The sequence below is a fragment of the Coregonus lavaretus genome (assembly GCF_964263955.1).
Source record: "Coregonus lavaretus genome assembly, chromosome: 24".
Taxonomy (NCBI): Eukaryota; Metazoa; Chordata; class Actinopteri; order Salmoniformes; family Salmonidae; genus Coregonus; species Coregonus lavaretus.
Genome location: NC_140011.1, coordinates 41,698,815 through 41,721,323, shown reverse-complemented (window position 1 = coordinate 41,721,323; position 22,509 = coordinate 41,698,815). Strand labels below are relative to the sequence as shown.

Below are 22,509 nucleotides of genomic sequence, written 5' to 3'. Positions count from 1 at the left end.
CTCTAACCCGGACGCTTATAAGAAATCCCGCTATGCCCTCCGACGAACCATCAAACAGGCAAAGAGTCAAGGAGTACTAAGATTAAATTACACTACACCGGCTCCGACGCTCGTCGGATGTGGCAGGGCTTGCAAACTATTACAGACTACAAAGGGAAGCGCTGCCCAGTGATACGAGCCTACCAGACGAGCTAAATCACTTCCATGCTCGCTTCAAGACAAGCAACACTGAAGCATGCATGAGAGCATCAGCTGTTCCGGATGACTATGTGATCACGCTCTCCGTAGCAGATGTGAGTAAGACTTTTAAGCAGGTCAACATTCACAAGGCCGCAGGGCCAGACAGATTACCAGGACGTGTACTCCAAGCATGCGCTAACCAACTGGCAAGTGTCTTCATTGACATTTTCAACATGTCCCTGACTGAGTCTATATTACCAACATGTTTCAAGCAGACCACCATAGTCCCTGTGCCCAATAACACTAAGATAACCTGCCTAAATGACTACCGACCCGTAGCACTCACATCTGTAGCCATGAAGTACTTTGACAGGCTGGTCATGGCTCACATCAACACCATTATCCCAGAAATCCTAGACCCACTCTAATTTGCATACCACCCCAACAGATCCACAGATGATGCAATCTCTATTGCACTCCACACTGCCCTTTCCCACCTGGACAAGAGGAACACCTACGTGAGAATGCTCTTCATTGACTACAGCTCAGCATTCAACACCATAGTGCCCTCAAAGCTCATCACTAAGCTAAGGACCCTGGGACTAAACACCTCCCTCTGCAACTGGATCCTGGACTTCCTGACGGGCCGCCCCCAGGTGGTAAGGTTAGGTAACAACACATCTGCCACGCTGATCCTCAACACGGGGGCCCTTCAGGGGTGCGTGCTCAGTCCCCTCCTGTACTCCCTGTTCACTCATGACTGCATGGCCAGGCACGACTCCAACACCATCATTAAGTTTGCCGACGACACAACAGTGGTAGGCCTGATCACCGACAACAACGAGACAGCCTATAGGGAGGAGGTCAGAGACCTGGCCGTGTGGTGCCAGGACAACAACCTCTCCCTCAACGTGATCAAGACAAAGGAGATGATTGTGGACTACAGGAAAAAAGAGGACTGAGCACGCCCCCATTCTCATCGACGGGGCTGTAGTGGAACAGGTTGAGAGCTTCAAGTTCCTTGGTGACCCCATCATCAACAAACTATCATGGTCCAAACACACCAAGACATTCGTGAAGAGGGCACAACAAAGCCTATTCCCCCTCAGGAGACTGAAAATATTTGGCATGGGTCCTCAGATCCTCAAAAAGTTATACAGCTGCACCATGGAGAGCATCCTGACTGGTTGCATAACCGCCTGGTATGGTAACTGCTCGGCCTCCGACCGCAAGGCACTACAGAGGGTAGTCCGTATGGCCCAGTGCATCACTGGGTCCAAGCTTCCTGCCATCCAGGACCTCTATACCAGGCGGTGTCAGAGGAAGGCCCTAAAAATTGTCAAAGACTCCAGCCACCTAGTCATAGAATGTTCTCTCTGCTATCGCACGGCAAGCGGTACCGGAGCGCCAAGTCTAGGTCCAAAAGGCTTCTTAACAGCTTCTACCCCCAAGCCATAAGACTCCTGAACAGCTAATCATGGCTATTTGCATTGTCCCCCACACCCCACCCCACCCCACCCCCTCTTTTACGCTGCTGCTGCTCTGTTTATTATCCATGCATAGTCACTTTAACTCTACCCACATGTAAATATAGCTCTGGAAAAAATTAAGAGACCACTGCAAATTTTTCTTAAATCAGCATCTCTACATGTATGACAGCCATTCCATTCCAGTGTCTGTTGAATTCCAACACAGGCACACCTCATTCTACTGAATTAGGGACTGATTAGGTGATCACCTGAACCAAATATTATTTAACGAGGAAAAGTATAAAAACCACTGCTTTGGTCATCACTATCCTCTTGCAATAGGACCAGCTGGATGGCAAGAACAGTGCTAATAGTACCTCAACAGTAATATTAATAAAAAAATAACTATTGACCACGCCAAAAGAGTTGAAAAGGAAAGTTTTGAGTGAGGAAAAGAAGGGTTCAATTCTGGCTTTACTGGCAGAGGGATACAGTCAGCGTCAGGTTGCTTCCATCCTTAAAATTTCAAAGACGTCGGTTCATAAGAACAAGGTCAAGCAGAGGGCGAAAACAACTCTCTACTGACCGGGATGACCGCCAACTCATTAGAATGTCACTCAACAACCTTAGGATGACATCAAGTGACCTACAAAAAGAATGGCAAACGGCAGCTGGGGTGAAGTGCACGGCGAGGACGGTTCGAAAGGGCTGGGGTGAAGTTGTGCAAAGCTAGAAAAAAGCCCTTCATCAATGAGAAGCAAAGAAGAGCCATGCTGAGGTTTGCAAAAGACTATAAGGATTGGACCATAGAGGACTGGAGTAAGGTCATCTTCTCTGATGAGTCCAATTTTCTGCTTTTCCCATCACCTGGTCGTCTAATGGTTAGACGGAGACCTGGAGAGGCCTACAAGCCACAGTGTCTCGCACCCACTGTGAAATTTGGTGGAGGATCGGTGATGATCTGGGGGTGCTTCAGCAAGGATGGAATCGGGCAGATTTGTCTTTGTGAAGGACGCATGAATCAAGCCACGTACAAGGTTGTCCTGGAAGAGAACTTGCTTCCTTTTGCTCTGACATTGTTCCCCAACTCTGAGGATTGGTTTTTCCAGCAGGACAATGCGCCATGCCACACATCCAGGTCAATGAAGGTGTGGATGGAGGACTACCAGATCAAGACCCTGTCATGGCCAGCCCAATCTCCAGACCTGAACCCCATTGAAAACTTCTGGAATGTGATCAAGAGGAAGATGGATGGTCACAAGCCATCAAACAAAGCCGAGCAGCTTGAATTTTTGCGCCAGGAGTGGCATAAAGTCACCCAACATCAATGTGAAAGACAGGTGGAGAGCATGCCAAGACGCATGAAAGCTGTGATTGGAAAATCAGGGTTATTCCACCAAATATTGATTTCGGAACTCTTCCTAAGTTAAAACATTACTATTGTGGTTCGAGGTCTGACAACACTGCATCTTTTTTGTTATTTTGACCAGTTGTCATTTTCTGCAAATAAATGCTCTAAATTACAATATTTTTGGGGGGAATTTGGGAGAAATGTTGTCAGTAGTTTATAGAATAAAACAAAAATGTTATTTTTACCCAAACACATACCTATAAATAGTAAAACCAGAGTAAACTGATAAGTTTGCAGTGGTCTCTTAATTTGTTCCGCAGCTATATTACCTCGACTAACCAGTGCCCCTGCAGATTGACTCTGTACTGGTACCACCTGTATATAGCCTCCCTACTGTTCTTTTATTTTACTTTATTTTTTATTTTTTTACTTATCTATTTTTTACTTAACACCTTTTTTTCTTAAAACTGCATTGTTGGTTAAGGACTTGTAAGTAAGCATTTCACTGTAAGGTCTACACCTGTTGTATTCGGTGCATGTGGCAAATAACATTTGATTTGATTTGGTCTGGTTTTGGTGCTGTCCATATGTGGCTTGTTTTTGTAATAGCAAAAAAAAAATAGCACTGCTGGGTGATTTAAAAAGTAATAGTCAATCGATCCATAATATAATAAAACTCTTAGCAAAAATGTTTATCAATATGTCGAATCTATAAGAGTAGAAAGGTTCAGAACTTTTGTGAAACATCACAGCACCGTTGGAAAATATATGGCAAATAAAAATCAAGTGGAGCTGAAGGATGGGACTAAAAACAAACAAAAGATAACTATTGTTGTCCATTACTTTACTCCAATTAGGAGAGGGGTGGTAGGATTAGGGGAAAATAATAATGGAAAATATGTTGGGGGGGGGGGGAAAAAAAAAAAATATATATATATATATACACTACCAGTCAAAAGTTTGGACACACCTACTCATTCAAGGGTTTTTCTTTATTTTTACCATTTTTTACATTGTAGAATAATAGTGAAGACATCAAAACTATGAAATAACACATATGGAATAATGTAGTAACCAAAAAAGTGTTAAATAAATCAAAATACACTGCTCAAAAAAATTAAGGGAACACTTAAACAACACATCCTAGATCTGAATGAATGAAATAATCTTATTAAATACTTGTTTCTTTACATAGCTGAATGTGCTGACAACAAAATCACACAAAAATTATCAATGGAAATCAAATTTATCAACCCATGGAGGTCTGGATTTGGAGTCACCCTCAAAATTAAAGTGGAAAACCACACTACAGGCTGATCCAACTTTGATGTAATGTCCTTAAAACAAGTCAAAATGAGGCTCAGTAGTGTGTGTGGCCTCCACGTGCCTGTATGACCTCCCTACAACGCCTGGGCATGCTCCTGATGAGGTGGCGGATGGTCTCCTGAGGGATCTCCTCCCAGACCTGGACTAAAGCATCCGCCAACTCCTGGACAGTCTGTGGTGCAACGTGGCGTTGGTGGATGGAGCGAGACATGATGTCCCAGATGTGCTCAATTGGATTCAGGTCCGGGGAACGGGCGGGCCAGTCCATAGCATCAATGCCTTCCTCTTGCAGGAACTGCTGACACACTCCAGCCACATGAGGTCTAGCATTGTCTTGCATTAGGAGGAACCCAGGGCCAACCGCACCAGCATATGGTCTCACAAGGGGTCTGAGGATCTCATCTCGGTACCTAATGGCAGTCAGGCTACCTCTGGCGAGCACATGGAGGGCTGTGCGGCCCCCCAAAGAAATGCCACCCCACACCATGACTGACCCACCGCCAAACCGGTCATGCTGGAGGATGTTGCAGGCAGCAGAACGTTCTCCACGGCGTCTCCAGACTCTGTCACGTCTGTCACATGTGCTCAGTGTGAACCTGCTTTCATCTGTGAAGAGCACAGGGCGCCAGTGGCGAATTTGCCAATCTTGGTGTTCTCTGGCAAATGCCAAACGTCCTGCACGGTGTTGGGCTGTAAGCACAACCCCCACCTGTGGACGTTGGGCCCTCATACCACCCTCATGGTCTGTTTCTGACCGTTTGAGCAGACACATGCACATTTGTGGCCTGCTGGAGGTCATTTTGCAGGGCTCTGGCAGTGCTCCTCCTGCTCCACCTTGCACAAAGGTGGACGTAGCGGTCCTGCTGCTGGGTTGTTGCCCTCCTACGGCCTCCTCCACGTCTCCTGATGTACTGGCCTGTCTCCTGGTAGCGCCTCCATGCTCTGGACACTACGCTGACAGACACAGCAAACCTTCTTGCCACAGCTCGTATTGATGTGGATTCCTGGATGAGCTGCACTACCTGAGCCACTTGTGTGGGTTGTAGACTCTGTCTCATGCTACCACTAGAGTGAAAGCACCGCCAGCATTCAAAAGTGACCAAAACATCAGCCAGGAAGCATAGGAACTGAGAAGTGGTCTGTGGTCACCACCTGCAGAACCACTTCTTTATTGGGGGTGTCTTGCTAATTGCCTATAATTTCCACCTGTTGTCTATTCCATTTGCACAACAGCATGTGAAATGTATTGTCAGTCAGTGTTGCTTCCTAAGTGGACAGTTTGATTTCACAGAAGTGTGATTGACTTGGAGTTACATTGTGTTGTTTAAGTGTTCCCTTTATTTTTTTGAGCAGTGTATATTTTATATTTGAGATTCTTCAAATAGCCACCCTTTGCCTTTATAACAGCTTTACAAAAAACATATATGGGGGATTGAAAATGATGCAGACGATTACATTGATGGAAGCCACAATATATCTGCAATATTAAAGCTGATCTACCCCCTAAAAAAATTTATACAATTAAAAAGTGTTATGAAATGTAATGTCATGTAATATTTTGTTGTTTTTTGTAATATTTGTTGTAATATTTTATTGTATATAACTGCCTTAAAGTTGCTGCCCCATATAACTGCCTTAATATAACTGCCCCATGAAAAGTAGCTGCTACCTTGGCTGCCTAAAGGGGATCCTTAATAAATACAAATACGTCAGATCTTTTCACATCAGATCTTTTTCAGAACTAATCTGATTGGTCAAAAGACCAATTAGTGGAAAAAAATATCATAATTGGGCTGCCTGTGTAAACGGTCTTGGCCCTTTATCTGGCTTCCGTACACTAGCAATGGTGTTTGCCATTGTGGGCTGGGGAAGCTGAGACTCTTTGTGCTTGTGGTGAAAGGTCTTGTCCTGTCTGCGGTGTACGGCCAGCTGGATAAGACTCTGCCGGAAGTGGTGTAGGGCATCTTAACCACAAACTGTTTAGACCTCTTGCAGAAGATTTGCTGATACGGCACGTCTCCAGGAAGCATTTTTGTGGAAGGGACGTAGGGCAACACGCCTTTGTTGGTAAAAATGTCAACCGAATCTTCAACCTAAGTGTTTAGTGACAGGCTAGTGTATTGTTTAGGGACAATGAGTGACATTGAGAGGAAAGATCAGTGAACAAAGTGAATGGGCTGGGAAAAGTGTGAAAAGTCTTAGGAGGGCAGGTTCTAACACAGTATGACTTGTTGTGTATGGAAGATTGAGGAGAAATGGCACCTTTCAATCGTTCTCATACACAACAATACATTTACTGTCTAAGCACAACCCTCGACAACCAAAACCCCTTCCTCATCTCAAAGACCTGTCTGTAAACCTCCCCAAGCCCATTGACTTTGACAGATCATTCTTAATAGCCCTTCACAGGGGATTTTTGTAGAAATGTCTTTGTATTGTGTTTTCAGAATCTGCATAGAAAATAATGAGGTGGTTGTGTCATTAATGTTGTAGTCTTGATTTTATACATTTCAGTGTCCCTTGTTGGTTTCTGTCCCACAATCTTGTTGTGCTCCATAACCGCAAGGTGTTCCCGCTGCCTCATGTTCGTGTACTCAAAATGCCGCCGCTTTGGGATATTTTTCAGCAGGGCACTGTGGAAGGACTCCAGATAACCGTCAAAGAGAAAGGTCAAAAGAGAAATTGATGACATTGTCTGGAAGGTACTCTTGAGGTCCTCAGGCTACCTCAAACCACCTGTAACCCCATAACACAAACACAAACCATACAAACACTATCCAATTCATGTTTATTCCTGAACCAGTATGCGGCCTTACTGGACACGTTGATATGGCAAATCTCCTTTAAGCCCAGGAAGCAGCCATTCAACTTGCCATTCACCACCTTTTCAAGCTTAATAATGTCAGAATACATTAGTTACTCACCAAATGTGGAGTTTCGATTATCAACTATCGTCATTTACTGCCGTCGCGGCCGGTATGTACTTAAAAAGATCTAAATAAAAAGTTAAATGCAACCGAAAACATGCCTCTTCGCAATATCAATGTCTCCTGTAAGGACAGATTCTGGTTCAGTTTATGCCATGCTTACTGTAAATTTAGCTATCTTAGCAGTCAGCTTGTAGATATTTTGTGCTTATTCTGGGCTTATTAGAACACATTTCTTTCCATGCAGCAATCAGCTGTATGAGGATTTGGAAGCTTTTACCACCCTAGAGTTGATATTCCGCTGATAAAAGACATACACTACAAAAGTATGTGGACACCTGCTTGAACATCTTATTCCAAAATCATGGGCATTAATATGGAGTTGGTTCCCCTTTGCTGCTATAACAGCCTCCACTCTTCTGGGAAGGCTTTCCACTAGATCTTGGAACATTGCTGCGAAGACTTGCTTCCATTCAGCCTCAAGAGCATTAGTGAGGTCAGGCACTGATGTTGGGCGATTAGCCCTGGCTCGCAGTCGGCATTCCAATTCATTTCAAAGGTTTTCGATTGGGTTGAGGTCAGGGCTCTGCGCAGGCCAGTCAAGTTCTTACACACCGTTCTCAACAAACCATTTCTGTATGGACCTCGCTTTGTGCACGGGGGCATTGTCATATTGCCATAAAGTTGGAAGCACAGAATCGTCTACAATGTCATTGTATGCTGTAGCGTTAAGATTTCCCTTCACTGGAACTAAGGGGCCTAGCCTGAACCATGAAAAACAGCCCCAGACCATTATTCCACCTCCACCAAACTTTACAGTTGGGACTATGCATTGGGGCAGGTAGCGTTCTCCTGGCGTCCTCCAAACACAGATTCATCCGTCAGACTGCCAGATGGTGAAGCGTGATTCATCACTCCAGATAACACGATTCCAGTGCTCCAGAGTCCAATGGCGGCGAGCTTTACACCAGTCCAGCTGACGCTTGGCATTGCGCATGGTGATCTTAGGCTTGTATGCAGCTGCTCGGCCATGGAAACCCATTTCATGAAGCTCCCGACGAACAGTTATTGTGCTGACGTTGCTTCCAGTGGAGTTTGGAACTCGGTAGTGAGTGTTGCAACCGAGGACAGACGATTTATACACGCTTAAACACTCTGCGGTCCCGTTCTGTGAGCTTGTATGGCCTACCACTTCGCGGCTGAGCCGTTTTTGCTCCTAGACGTTTCCACTTCACAATAACAGCATTTACAGTTTACCGGTGCAGCTCTGACTTGTTGGAAAGGTGGCATCCAATGACGGTGCCACATTGAAAGTCACTGAGCTCCTCAGTAAGGCCATTCTACTGCCAATGTTTGTCTATGGCGATTGCATGGCTGTGTGATCGATTTTATACACTTGTCAGCAACGGGTGTGGCTGAAATAGCCGAATCCACTAATTTGAAGGGGTGTCCACATACTTTTGGTGATTTATGTAAATAATTGTCATGTAGCAAACAGCTACATAGTGTAGGCCTACTTAAACCTTTCTTTGCCAATAATGACATCACTGTGTAGGATGTCTGATTATGAAAAAAACCTGAAAACAGGTGGAGGACCTTTATTCTGTGATTGTGGAATGCGCATGACTCTGCCTCTGTTGATGTGTCTGGTGTGAATATCCAGGCCGTATATATATATATATATATTATTATTATTATTTTTATTTTTTTTGTCATTTAGCAGACGCTCTTATACAGAGTGACTTAGTTAGTGAGTGCATACATTTTATTTTAATTTTTTTATACTGGCCCCCCGTGGGAATCGAACCCACAACCCTGGCGTTGCAAACGGCCATTCCCTCCCCTACCCTGGACGACGCTGGGCCAGTTGTACTCCACCCATGGGTCTCTCGGTCGCGGCCGGCTACGACAGAGCTTGGATTCGAACCAGGATCTCTAGTGGCACAGCTAGCACTGCGATGCAGTGCCTTAGACCACTGCGCCACTCAGGAGGCCACTGCGGTGGGGCTCACTCGAGACAGAGAGAGAAGGTTTTGACATTCTTGCCTCCACTTGGAAACCAAATGTTGGTTGATAACGAGAGTGAAGTGTCAGAGGTCGGGAAGGTTGTGAAGGATTAAATAAATATATTCATAATTTTTTTCAGTTTTAGAGTTTGAAAATATGCTGGCCCAACCGGGCCATATGAAAGCTTGATTAACTGGCCCGGGGTGCTTAGCAGGTGTTTCCGAGCCAGCGGGCAGCCCTGAATGTCGAGCCCTGAAATGCGCTTGTTCTAGCTTGTGGTTTGGATAATTTTGATGTTCATGACAAAAACCTAATATTATTAATATAGTAGTGACTATATGCCGTGGCAGAGACGGGGTGAAATGTCCCTTTTAGACTGTTCCCAACCCCTGCTGAATTATGCATACTGTGTGTGTGTGTGCATGTGTACATGCATGTGTGTGTCTGTGTGTGTGTTACATGTGGGACATCGTATTTATTGGAGTATGTGTGAATGTGGACAGATGTTTGCATGTTTGTTTAGTTTTACTAGGTTTTGTACAGTGTTTATGTGTGTGTAGGTATGTTTGTGTGCATTTGTCAGGATGTAGTATGCGTGAGTGCGTTAACAATGTGAAGGTACACAGGTAGGTGTTTGTGTGTGTTGTTCTTATGGTGTCTTCAAGATGTCCGTTTTGCCTCTTAGAGCTCTCCAGAGTAGAAACTGTGGCTGTGTGAGTGTCTGTCTCTCCTGAGTGTGTGTGCGTCTGTCTGTCTGTCTGTCTGTCTGTCTGTCTGTCTGTCTGTCTGTCTGTCTGTCTGTCTGTCTGTCTGTCTGTCTGTCTGTCTGTCTGTCTGTCTGTCTGTCTGTCTGCCTGCCTGCCTGCCTGCCTGCCTGCCTGCCTGTCTGTCTGTCTGCCTGTCTGTCTGTCTGTCTGCCTGCCTGTCTGTCTGTCTGTCTGTCTGTCTGTCCCAAAACACTAAAGCAAAAAACTCACCAGAAGCAGGCGGGCAGATGGAAAGGATGACTGGCACAGCTGTGACTGTATGCTGGCAGGAAAGTCCATATCTCCAATCTTCTTTGCTGATAGCGATTTTGTGTTTCCATAAGTGGATGAATTGGTCTAATTTAGCATGTATGGTAAAGCCTCAAATCTTAGCTACCTCTTCCAATTCAAATGAGCTCGGAGAAAAAGTGAATAATGACATATTTATTGTCTTGTGCACCAGTGATAAAAACGCTAAAATAGAGACATATTCTAATTGAGAGAGGCATCAAAGCAGACAACTCACCCGCCCAGCTTCGGTTGGGTCATTATAATTCCAAACAATACATTCTAAAATAAATCACACACACGCCTCGCACGCTTGCCTGATTGAGTTTAGTTTTTTAACTGACGCCTCCGTCAAACCCCTTCTTTTCATTCTTCCTGTCATCCCTCTCTAATCCCTCTCTCTAATCCCTCTCTCTTTCACAGATCTGTGTTTTAGTTTCTTCTCATGGCTGAAACAGTTAATCAAATCACATTTTATTTGTCAAATGCTTCATTAAGAACAGTTGTTGACTAACTGTGAAATGCTTACTTACTTCCCAACAATGCAGAGAGGAAAAATATTGAAATGATAGAAAAATAATAACACAAGGAATAACACAATGAGTATTGATAACTTGGCTACACAGGGTACCAGTACTGAGTCGATATGCAGGGTTATGAGGTAATTGAGGTAGATATAGGTAGGGATAAAGTGACTAGGCAACAGGATAGATAATAAACAGTAACAACTGTGTATGTGATGAGTCAAAATTGTTAGTGCAAAAAGGGTCAATGCAGATAGTTAACACACTATTTAGCAGTCTTATGGCTTAGGGGTAGAAGATGTTTAGGGTCCTGTTTGTTCCAGACTTGGTGCATCGGTACCGCTTGCCGTGCGGTAGCAAGGAGAACAGTCTATGACTTGGGTGGCTAGAGTCTTTCACAATTGTACAGTGGCTTGCGAAAGTATTCACCCCACTTGGCATTTTTCCTATATTGTTGCCTTACAACCTGGAATTAAAATGTGTTTTTGGGAGGTTTGTATCATTTGATTTACACAACATGCCTACCACTTTGAAGATGCAAAATATTTATTCTTGTGAAGCAAACAAGAAATAAGACCAAAAAAAAAAAAAACTTGAGCGTGCATAACTATTGCCCCCGCCCCCAAAGTCAATACTTTGTAGAGCCACCTTTTGCAGCAATTACAGCTGCAAGTCTCTTGGGGTATGTCTCTATAAGCTTGGCCCATCTAGCCACTGGGATTTGTTCCCATTCTTCAAGGCAAAACTGCTCCAACTCCTTCAAGTTGGATGGGTTCCGCTGGTGTAAAGCAATCTTTAAGTCATACCACAGATTCTCAATTGGATTGAGGTCTGGGCTTTGACTAGGCCATTCCAAGACATTTAAATGTTTCCCCTTAAACCACTCAAGTGTTGCTTTATCAGTATGCTTAGGGTCATTGTCCTTCTGAAAGGTGAACCTCCATTCCAGTCTCAAATCTCTGGAAGACTGAAACAGGTTTCCCTCCAGAATTTCCCGGTATTTAGCGCCATCCATCATTCCTTCAATTCTGACCAGTTTCCCAGTCCCTGCCAATGAAAAACATCCCCAAAGCATGATGCTGCCACCACCATGCTTCACTGTGGGGATGGTGTTCTCGGGGAGATGAGAGGTGTTAGGTTTGCGCCAGACATAGTGTTTTCTTTGATGGCCAAAAGCTCAATTTTAGTCTCATCTGACCAGAGTACCTTCTTCCATATGTTTGGGGAGTCTCCCACATGCCTTTTGGCAAACACCAAACGTGTTTGCTTATTTTTTTATTAAAGCAATGGCTTGTTTCTGGCCACTCTTCCGTAAAGCCCAGCTCTGTGGAGTGTACGGCTTAAAGTGGTCCTAGGACAGATACTCCAATCTCCGCTGTGGAGCTTTGCAGCTCCTTCAGGGTTATCTTTGGTCTCTTTGTTGCCTCTCTGATTAATGCCCTCCTTGCCTGGTCCGTGTGTTTTGGTGGGCGGCCCTCTCTTGGCAGGTTTGTGGTGCCATATTCTTTCAAATTTTTAATAATGGATTTAATGGTGCTCTGTGGGATGTTCAAAGTTTCTGATATTTTTTTATAACCCAACCCTGATCTGTACTTCTCCACAACTTTGTCCCTGACCTGTTTGAAGAGCTCCTTGGTCTTCATGGTGCCGCTTGCTTTGTGGTGCCCCTTGCTTAGTGGTGTTGCAAACTCTGGGGCCTTTCAGAACAGGAGTATATATACTGAGATCAAGTGACAGATCATGTGACACTTAGATTGCACACAGGTGGACTTTATTTAACTAATTATGTGACTTCTGAAGGTAATTAGTTGCACTAGATCTTATTTAGGGGCTTCATAGCAAAGGGGGTGAATACATATGCACACACCACTTTTCCATTATTTATTTTTTTGAATTTTTTTGAAACAAGTTATTATTTACAGGTTGTAATGCAACAAAATAGGAAAAACGCCAAGGGGGATGAATACTTCTGCAAGGCACTGTATGGACTACCCTCTGTAGCGCCTTGCAGTCGGTTGCCAAGCAGTTGCCATACCAAGCGGTGATGCAGCAAGTCAAGATGCTCTCAAGTGGTGCAGCTGTAGAACTTTTTGAGGATCTGAGGGCCCATGCCAAATCTTTTCAGCCTCCTAAGGGGGAAGAGGCGTTATGTGGGAGTGTGTGAACCATGATAATTCCATAGTGATGTGGACACCGAGGAACTTGAAGCTCTCAACCCACTCCACTACAGCCCCGTCGATGTGGATGGGGGCGTGCTCGGCCCTCTGTTTCCTGTAGTCCACGATCATCTCCTTTGTCTTGCTGATGTTGAGGGAGAGGTTGTTGTCCTGGCACCACACTGCCAGGTCTCTGACCTCCTCTTTGTAGGCTGTCTCATCGTTGACGGTGATCAGGCCAACCACTGTTGTGTCGTAAGCAAACTTAATGATGGTGTTGGAATCGTGGGTGAAAAGGGAGTACAGGAGAGGACTAAGCAAGCACCCCTGAGGGGCCCCCCTGTTGAGGGTCAGCATTGCAGATGTGTTGTTGCCTACCCTCACCACCTGGGGCGGGACGTTAGGAAGTCCAGGATCCTTACGTCCAGTATATAGTACTTACTGACCCTGTATATAGACACACACACCCAGACACACACACATTCACACACACACACACACAGACACACGCACACACACACACAGACACACACACACACACACACCGACACACACACACACAGACACACACAGACACACACACACACACAGACACACACAAACACACACACACACAGACACACACACACACACACACACACACACAAACACACACACACATTCACACACACACACACACACACAGACACACGCACACACACACACAGACACACACACACACACACACACCGACACACATACACACAGACACACACAGACACACACACACACACACAGACACACACACACACACACAAACACACACACACACACACACAGACACACACACACACACACACAAACACACAGACACACACACACACACACACACACACACACACACACAAGCACACACTCACACGTGAATGAATCTAATCAAATCAACGTTTTTTTTTCTCACCTATTAAGACAGGTGTAGACCTTAAAGTAAGGTGCTTACGTACAAGCTCTTAACCAACAATGCAGTTTTAAGAAAGTATTTACTAAATAAACTAAAGTAAATAAATAAACAATTAACACAATAAAAAATAAAATAACGAGGCTATATAAAGGGGGTACCGGTACCGAGTCAAAGTGCAGGGGTATGAAGTTGTTGAGGTAATATGTACATGTAGGGAGGGGTAAAGTGACTATGCATAGATAATAAACAGAGAGTAGCAGCAGTGCAATGCAAATGGTCCGGGTGGCCATTTGGTTAATTGTTCTTATGGCTTGGGGGTAGAAGCTGTTAAGGAGCCTTTTGGACCTAGACTTGGCGCTCCGGTACCGCTTGCTGTGCGGTAGTAGAGAGAGCAGTCTATGACTTGGGTGAATGGAGTCCTTGACAATTTTTTGGACCTTCCTCTGACCATGCCTAGTGTAGGTCCTGGATGGCAGGAAGCCTGGCCCCAGTGATGTACTGGGCCGTACGCACTACCCTCTGTAGTGCCTTGCAGTCGGAGGCCGAGCAGTTGCCATACCAGGTGGTGATGCAACCGGTCAGGATGCTGTCGATGGTGCAGCTGTAGAACTTTTTGAGGATCTGAGGACCCATGCCAAATCTTTTCAGTCTTCTGAGGGGGAATAGGCTTTGTCGTGCCCTCTTCAAGACTGTCTTGGTGTGTTTGGACCATTATAGTTCGTTGGTGATGTGGACATCAAGGAACTTGAAGCTCTCAACCTGTTCCACTACAGCCCCTGTCGATGAGAATGGGGGCGTGCTCAGTCCTCTTTTGTTTCCTGTAGTCCACAATCATCTCTTTTGTCTTGATCACGTTGAGGGAGAGGTTGTTATCCTGGCACCACACGGCCAGCTCTCTGACCTCCTCCCTATAGGCTGTCTCATCGTTGTCGGTGATCAGGCCTACCACTGTTGTGTCGTCAGCAAACTTAATGATAGTGTTGGAGTCATGCCTGGCCATGCAGTCATGGGTAAACAGGGAGTACAGGAGGGGACTGAATACGCACCCCTGAGGGGCCCCCATGTTGAGGATCAGCATTGCAGATGTGTTGTTGCCTACCCTCACCACCTGGGGCGGGACGTCAGGAAGTCCATGATCCAGTTGCAGAGGAAGGTGTTCAGTCCCAGGGTCCTTAGCTTAGTGATGAGCTTGGAGGGCACTATGCTGTTGAGCGCTGAGCTGTAGTCAATGAACAGCATTCTCACGTAGGTGTTCCTCTTGTCTAGGTGGGATAAATTACAGTATAAATTTGTATTTTTACGTAACAATTTAAAATGTGGCAATGGAAGGAGCAAGGGGGAGAGAGAGGGAGAGGGGGAGGGAGAGAGGGATAGAGAGAGTGAGACTGTGTTTCACAAAGAGCGTTGTGCATCTGCCGGGGTTCCCGTGGCGATGCAGTGCATTATGGGATTGTTTGGGCCTGGCGGCGAGGCTGAGTTGTTCCATAATGTAACAAATAACTCTTAATGAATGTAAACTTAATGAGTCACTGATTAGATACAGTGCTACTGGGCTACAATAACACTGACAAGGGGGTAGATGGATAAAGAGATGGATGGATGGGTGCGTGGGTGCGTGGGTAGACAGATTGAGAGATGGATAGAAGGATGGATGGTTTGACAGATTAACAGACAAACAGGGTGAATAAACAAACAGGTCCCGTGTAGCTCAGTTGGTAGAGCATGACGCATAAACGGATGGATAATAAGTTGATGGAATGAAAGATAGAAAGAAATACAGTCAGAAGAAAAGAATGGCAGATTAACAAAAATGTGGGTTGTTTGGTTGACCCAACTTTTGGGTCACTTAGTTGGGTTATTTTTCTTACAAAACTGCTGGGTTATTGATGCTGGGTGCTGGGTTATTGAGGTATGACCTAGTGGGTCAGATCAGAAGACTGGAGGCGTAGTTTAGATGGGGCGGGGCTTTCAGATAGTTATTTTTAGCCACCCATGAGAGTAAATGTCATTCCTGTTCATCTGTTCTGTAGTATAGCTATCGCATGTTAAGGTCAAACTTTGACATTCTTTTAGTTTCAATGAGGATTACGGATGTGTCTGATTTCCCTAAAAGCCTATGTAAATAACAATGTTGTGATACAATAAGGTGGTATACCTTATTATAATATGTAATAAATAAACTTAATATTATAGAAGAATGTGTAAAATGCACAAAAATTAGGATTTGCAGTACGTAAACTTAACATGATGAAAAGGAATGACATTTACTCTCATGGGGTGGCCAATAAGATCTAGCTGAAAGCTAATAAGCCACGCCTCCTGAAAAGAACGTAAGGATTACATTAAAAAAAAGACACGGCTGCTAATCCAGCATGAGAGTAAAACATACCCAATTGATGGTTAAATTAACCCATGTGTGGGTAATCCCAACAACCCAATGTGTTGAGTTATTCATGCAACCCAACTGGCTATGTCAAAATAACTCAACATTTATTCTGTCCACTATGTAACCAGCGCTGGGTTATCAAATAACCCAAATTGGGTTGTTTTTAGCCCATCAATGATTTGAGCTGTGTCCCAAATAGTACCCTATTCCCTACATAGGACACTACTTTTGGCCAGAGCACTGTGGACCTTGGTCAAAAGTATTGCGCTACATAGGAAATTGGTAGCTTTTGTTGTTTACACACACACACACACACACACACACACACACACTTGTTCTTCTATCCACGTAGAGACCTAAAACTGATTTCCATTCAAAATCCTATTTCCCCTGCCCTTAACCCATAACCCTAACCCTAAACCTAAACCTAAACCTAACCTAACCCCTAAGCTTAAAATAGCCTTTGTCCTCATGGGGACAAATGTCAGATGTTACTATGGTATACTGAAGTATAATTACAAGCATTCCATAAGTGTCAAAGGCTTTTATTGACAATTACATTAAGTTTAAGCAAAGAGTCAATATTTGCAGTGTTGACCCTTCTTTTTCAAGACCTCTGCAATTCGCCCTGGCATGCTGTCAATTAACTTCTGGGCCACATCCTGACTGATGGCAGCCCATTCTTGCATAATCAATGCTTGGAGTTTGTCAGAATTTGTGGGGTTTTGTTTGTCCACCCGCCTCTTGAGGATTGACCACAAGTTCTCAATGGGATTAAGGTCTGGGGAGTTTCCTGGCCATGGACCCAAAATTTCGATGTTTTGTTCCCCGAGCCACTTAGTTATCACTTTTGCCTTATGACAAGGTGCTCCATCATGCTGGAAAAGGCATTGTTCGTCACCAAACTGTTATTGGATGGTTGGGAGAAGTTGCTCTCGGAGGATGTGTTGGTACCATTCTTTATTCATGGCTGTGTTCTTAGGCAAAATTGTGAGTGAGCCCACTCCCTTGGCTGAGAAGCAACCCCACACATGAATGGTCTCAGGATGCTTTACTGTTGGCATGACACAGGACTGATGGTAGCGCTCACCTTGTCTTCTCCGGACAAGCTTTTTTCCGGATGCTCCAAACAATCGGAAAAGGGGATTCATCAGAGAAAATGACTTTACCCCAGTCCTCAGCAGTCTAATCCCTGTACCTTTTGCAGAATATCCGTCTGTCCCTGATGTTTTTCCTGGAGAGAAGTGGCTTCCTCGTTGCCCTTCTTGACACCAGGCCATCCTGCAAAAGTCTTCGCCTCACTGTGCGTGCAGATGCACTCACACCTGCCTGCTGCCATTCCTGAGCAAGCTCTGCACTGGTGGTGCCCCGATCCCACAGCTGAATCAACTTTAGGAGACGGTCCTGGCGCTTGCTGGACTTTCTTGGGCGCCCTGAAGCCTTCTTGACAACAATTGAACCTCTCTCCTTGAAGTTCTTGATGATCCGATAAATGGTTGATTTAGGTGCAATCTTACTAGCAGCAATATCCTTGCCTGTGAAGCCCATTTTGTGCAAAGCAATGATGACGGCACGTGTTTCCTTGCAGGTTACCATGGTTAACAGAGAAAGAACAATGATTTCAAGCACCACCCTCCTTTTAAAACTTCCAGTCTGTTATTCTAACTCAATCAGCATGACAGAGTGATCTCCAGCCTTGTCCTCGTCAACACTCTCACCTGTGTTAACGAGAGAATCACTGACATGACTGGTCCGTTTGTGGCAGGGCTGAAATGCAGTGGAAATGTTTTTTGGGGGGATTAAGTTCATTTTCATGGCAAAGAGGGACTTTGCAATTCATTGCAATTCATCTGATCACTCTTCATAACATTCTGGAGTATATGCAAATTGCCATCCTAAAAACTGAGGCAGCAGACTTTGAAAATTAATATTTGTGTCATTCTCACGACTGTAGGTAGACAAACAGACACACACACACACACACACACACACACACACACACACACACACATACACACAAATAGACAGACACACACACACATACTGTAGATACACACACAGACACACACACACACACACAGACACACACACACAGACATACACACACACACACACTAACACACACACAGACACACACACACACACACAGAGACAGACACACACACTGACACATTCACACACTGACACACACACACACACACACACACACACACACACACACACACACACACACACACACACACACAGACAGACACACACACACAGAGACACACACACAAACACAGCCACACATACACAGACACACACAGACACACAGACACACACACACACACACACACACACAGACACACACACAGACACACAGACACACACACAGACACACACACACATACACACACACTCACACACACACACGCACGCACACACACACACACAGACACACACACACACAGACACACACACACACAGACACACACACACACACACACACACACACACATACACACATACACACAAACACACAAAAGCACACACTCACACGTGATCAAATCAACGTTTTTTTCTCACCTAATAAGACAGGTGTAGACCTTAAAGTAAGGTGCTTACTTACAAGCTCTTAACCAACAATGCAGTTGTAAGAAAGTATTTACTAAATAAACTAAAGTAAATAAATAAATAATTAACACAATAAAATAAAAATAACGAGGCTATATAAAGGGGGTACCGGTACCGAGTCAAAGTGCAGGGGTATGAAGTTGTTGAGGTAATATGTACATGTAGGGAGGGGTAAAGTGACTATGCATAGATAATAAACAGAGAGTAGCAGCAGTGCAATGCAAATGGTCCGTGTGGCCATTTGGTTAATTGTTCTTATGGCTTGGGGGTAGAAGCTGTTAAGGAGCCTTTTGGACCTAGACTTGGCGCTCCGGTACCGCTTGCTGTGCGGTAGTAGAGAGAGCAGTCTATGACTTGGGTGAATGGAGTCCTTGACAATTTTTTGGACCTTCCTCTGACCATGCCTAGTGTAGAGGTCCTGGATGGCAGGAAGCTTGGCCCCAGTGATGTACTGGGCCGTACGCACTACCCTCTGTAGTGCCTTGCGGTCGGAGGCCGAGCAGTTGCCATACCAGGTGGTGATGCAACCGGTCAGGATGCTGTCGATGGTGCAGCTGTATAACTTTTTGAGGATCTGAGGACCCATGCCAAATATTTTCCTTCTCCTGAGGGGGAATAGGCGTTGTCGTGCCCTCTTCATGACTGTCTTGGTGTGTTTGGATCATGATAGTTTGTTGGTGATGTGGACATCAAGGAACTTGAAGCTCTCAACCTGTTCCACTACAGCCCCGTCGATGAAAATGGGGACGTGCTCAGTCCTCTTTTGTTTCCTGTAGTCCACAATCATCTCCTTTGTCTTGATCATGTTGAGGGAGAGGTTGTTATCCTGGCACCACACGGCCAGGTCTCTGACCTCCTTCCTATAGGCTGTCTTATCATTGTCGGTGATCAGGCCTACCACTGTTGTGTCGTCAGCAAACTTAATGATGGTGTTGGAGTCATGCCTGGCCATGAAGTCATGGGTGAACAGGGAGTACAGGAGGGGACTGAATACGCACCCCTGAGGGGCCCCCATGTTGAGGATCAGCGTGGCAGATGTGTTGTTACCTACCCTTACCACCTGGGGCGGCCCGTCAGGAAGTCCAGGATCCAGTTGCAGAGGGAGGTGTTTAGTCCCAGGGTCCTTAGCTTAGTAATGAGCTTTGAGGGCACTATGGTGTTGAACGCTGAGCTGTAGTCAATGAAGAGCATTCTCACGTAGGTGTTCCTCTTGTCCAGGTGGGAAAGGGCAGTGTGGAGTGCAATAGAGATTGCATCATCAGTGGATCTGTTGGGGCGGTATGCAAATTGGAGTGGGTCTAGGGTTTCTGGGATAATGGTGTTGATGTGAGCCATGACCAGCCTTTCAAAGCACTTCATGGCTACAGACGTGAGTGCTACGGGTCGGTAGTCATTTAGGCAGGTTATCTTAGTGTCCTTGGGCACAGGGACTATGGTGGTCTGCTTGAAACATGTTGGTATTACAGACTCAGTCAGGGACATGTTGAACATGTCAGTGAAGACACTTGCCAGTTGGTCAGCACATGCTCGGAATACACGTCCTGGTAATCCGTCTGGCCCTGCGGCCTTGTGAATGTTGACCTGCGTAAAAGTCTTACTCACATCGGCTACGGGAAGCGTGATCACATAGTCATCCGGAACAGCTGGTGCTCTCTTGCATGCTTCAGTGTTGCTTGCCTCGAAGCGAGCATAGAAGTGATTTAGCTCTTCTGGTAGACTTGTGTCACTGGGCAGCTCGCGGCTGTGCTTCCCTTTGTAGTCTGTAATAGTTTTCAAGCCCTGCCACATCCAACGAGCATCAGAGCCGGTGTAGTACGATTCAATTTTAGACCGGTATTGTCTCTTTGCCTGTTTGATGGTTCGTCGGAGGGCATAGCGGGATTTATAATAAGCGTCCGGGTTAGCTGTAGACCACACTACACTCTAGTTTTTCCTTTGGTTGCACATGTGACATGCTGGTAGAAATTAGGTAAAACGGATTTAAGTTTGCCTGCCTTAAACCTTTTCTTGTTTGGTTATGGCTTTATACAGCTCACTGAGTGCGGTCTTAGTGTCACAATGGTTTGTGGTGGTAAATAGACAGCTATGAAAAATACAGATGAAAACTCTCTTGGTAGGTAGTGTTGTCTACAGCTTATCATGAGGTACTCTACGTCAGGCGAGCAATACATCGAGACTTCTTTAATATTTTACATCATGCACCAGCTGTTATTGACAAATAGACACACATCACCACCCCTCGTCTTACCGGACGTAGCTGTTCTGTCTTGCCGATGCACGGAAAACCCAGCCAACTGTATATTTTCCGTGTCGTCGCTCAGCCACGACTCGGTGAAACATAAGATATTACAGTTTTTAATGTCCTGTTGGTAGGATAGTCTCGAACGGAGCTCATCCAGTTTATTCTCCAGTGATTGCACGTTGGCCAATAGAACGGATGGTCGAGGTAGGTTACCCACTCGTTGACAAATTCTCACAAGGCACCCGGATCTCCGCCCCCTGTATTTCCGTATTTTCTTCATGTGAATGACGGGGATTTGGGCCTAGTCCGGGAGCAACAATATATCCTTCGCGTCAGACTCATTAAACAAAAATTATTTGTCCAGTTCGAGGTGAGTAATCGCTGTTCTGATATCCAGAAGCTCTTTTCGGTCATAAGAGACAGTAGCAGAAACATTATGTACAAAATAGCACAATTGGTTAGGAGTCCGTAAAACGTCAGCCATCCCCTCCGGCGCCATTGTCCAAGCATGCACGCATACACACAACACACACACACAGAGGGAGGAGTGTTATTGATGTGTTGTAATTGCCTTGCTGTTCAGGGATCATTAGATATGTTCTCAACACGCTCTGTTTATGTTTCTCATTTACCCCAATGATCCCTTCTCTCTCTCTCTCTCTCTATCTCTCTCTCTCTCTCTCTCTCTCTCTCTCTGACTCTCTGTTTCTCTTTCTCTCTCCTCTCGGTCTCTCTCTCCCTCTCTCTCCCTCTCTCTGTTTCTCTGTCTCTCTCTCCCTCTCCGATCTCTCTCTGTTTCTCTGTCTCTATCTCTCTGTCTCTCTCTCTCTCTCTCTCTCTCTCTCTCTCTCTCTCTCTCTCTCTCTCTCTCTCTCTCTCTCTCTCTCTCTCTCTCTCTCTCTCTTTCTCTCTCTCTCTCTGTTTCTGTCTCTCTCTCTCTGTGTTTCTCTGTCTCTCTCTCAAGTATCTTTCTCTCTTTCTCTGTCTCTCTCTCAATTCAATTTCAATTTAAGGGGGCTCTATTGGCATGGGAACATATGTTTACATTGCCAAAGCAAGTGAAATAGATAATAAACAAAAACTGAAATAAACAATGAAAAAAAATGAACAGTAAACATTACACGCACAAAAGTTCATTTCAAATGTGATATTATGTGCAAATAGTTAAAGTACAAAAGGGAAAAGAAATAAACATAAATATGGGTTGTTTTTACAATACTGACTCCCGAGTGGCGCAGTTGTCTAAGGCACTGCATCGCAGTGCTAGCTGTGCCACTAGAGATTCTGGTTCGAATCCAGGCTCTGTCGTAGCCGGCCACGACCAGGCGACCCATGGGGCGGCGCACAATTG

The 22,509-nt window shown here is 45.1% G+C and overlaps 1 protein-coding gene across 1 annotated transcript in view; it reads left to right on the top strand.

Moving 5' to 3' along the window:
• The window catches only part of LOC311100330 (replication protein A 70 kDa DNA-binding subunit-like), a 121,039-nt gene that overhangs the window by 67,017 nt on the left and 31,513 nt on the right, over window positions 1-22,509 (top strand). The gene's annotated exons all lie outside the window — the stretch shown is intronic.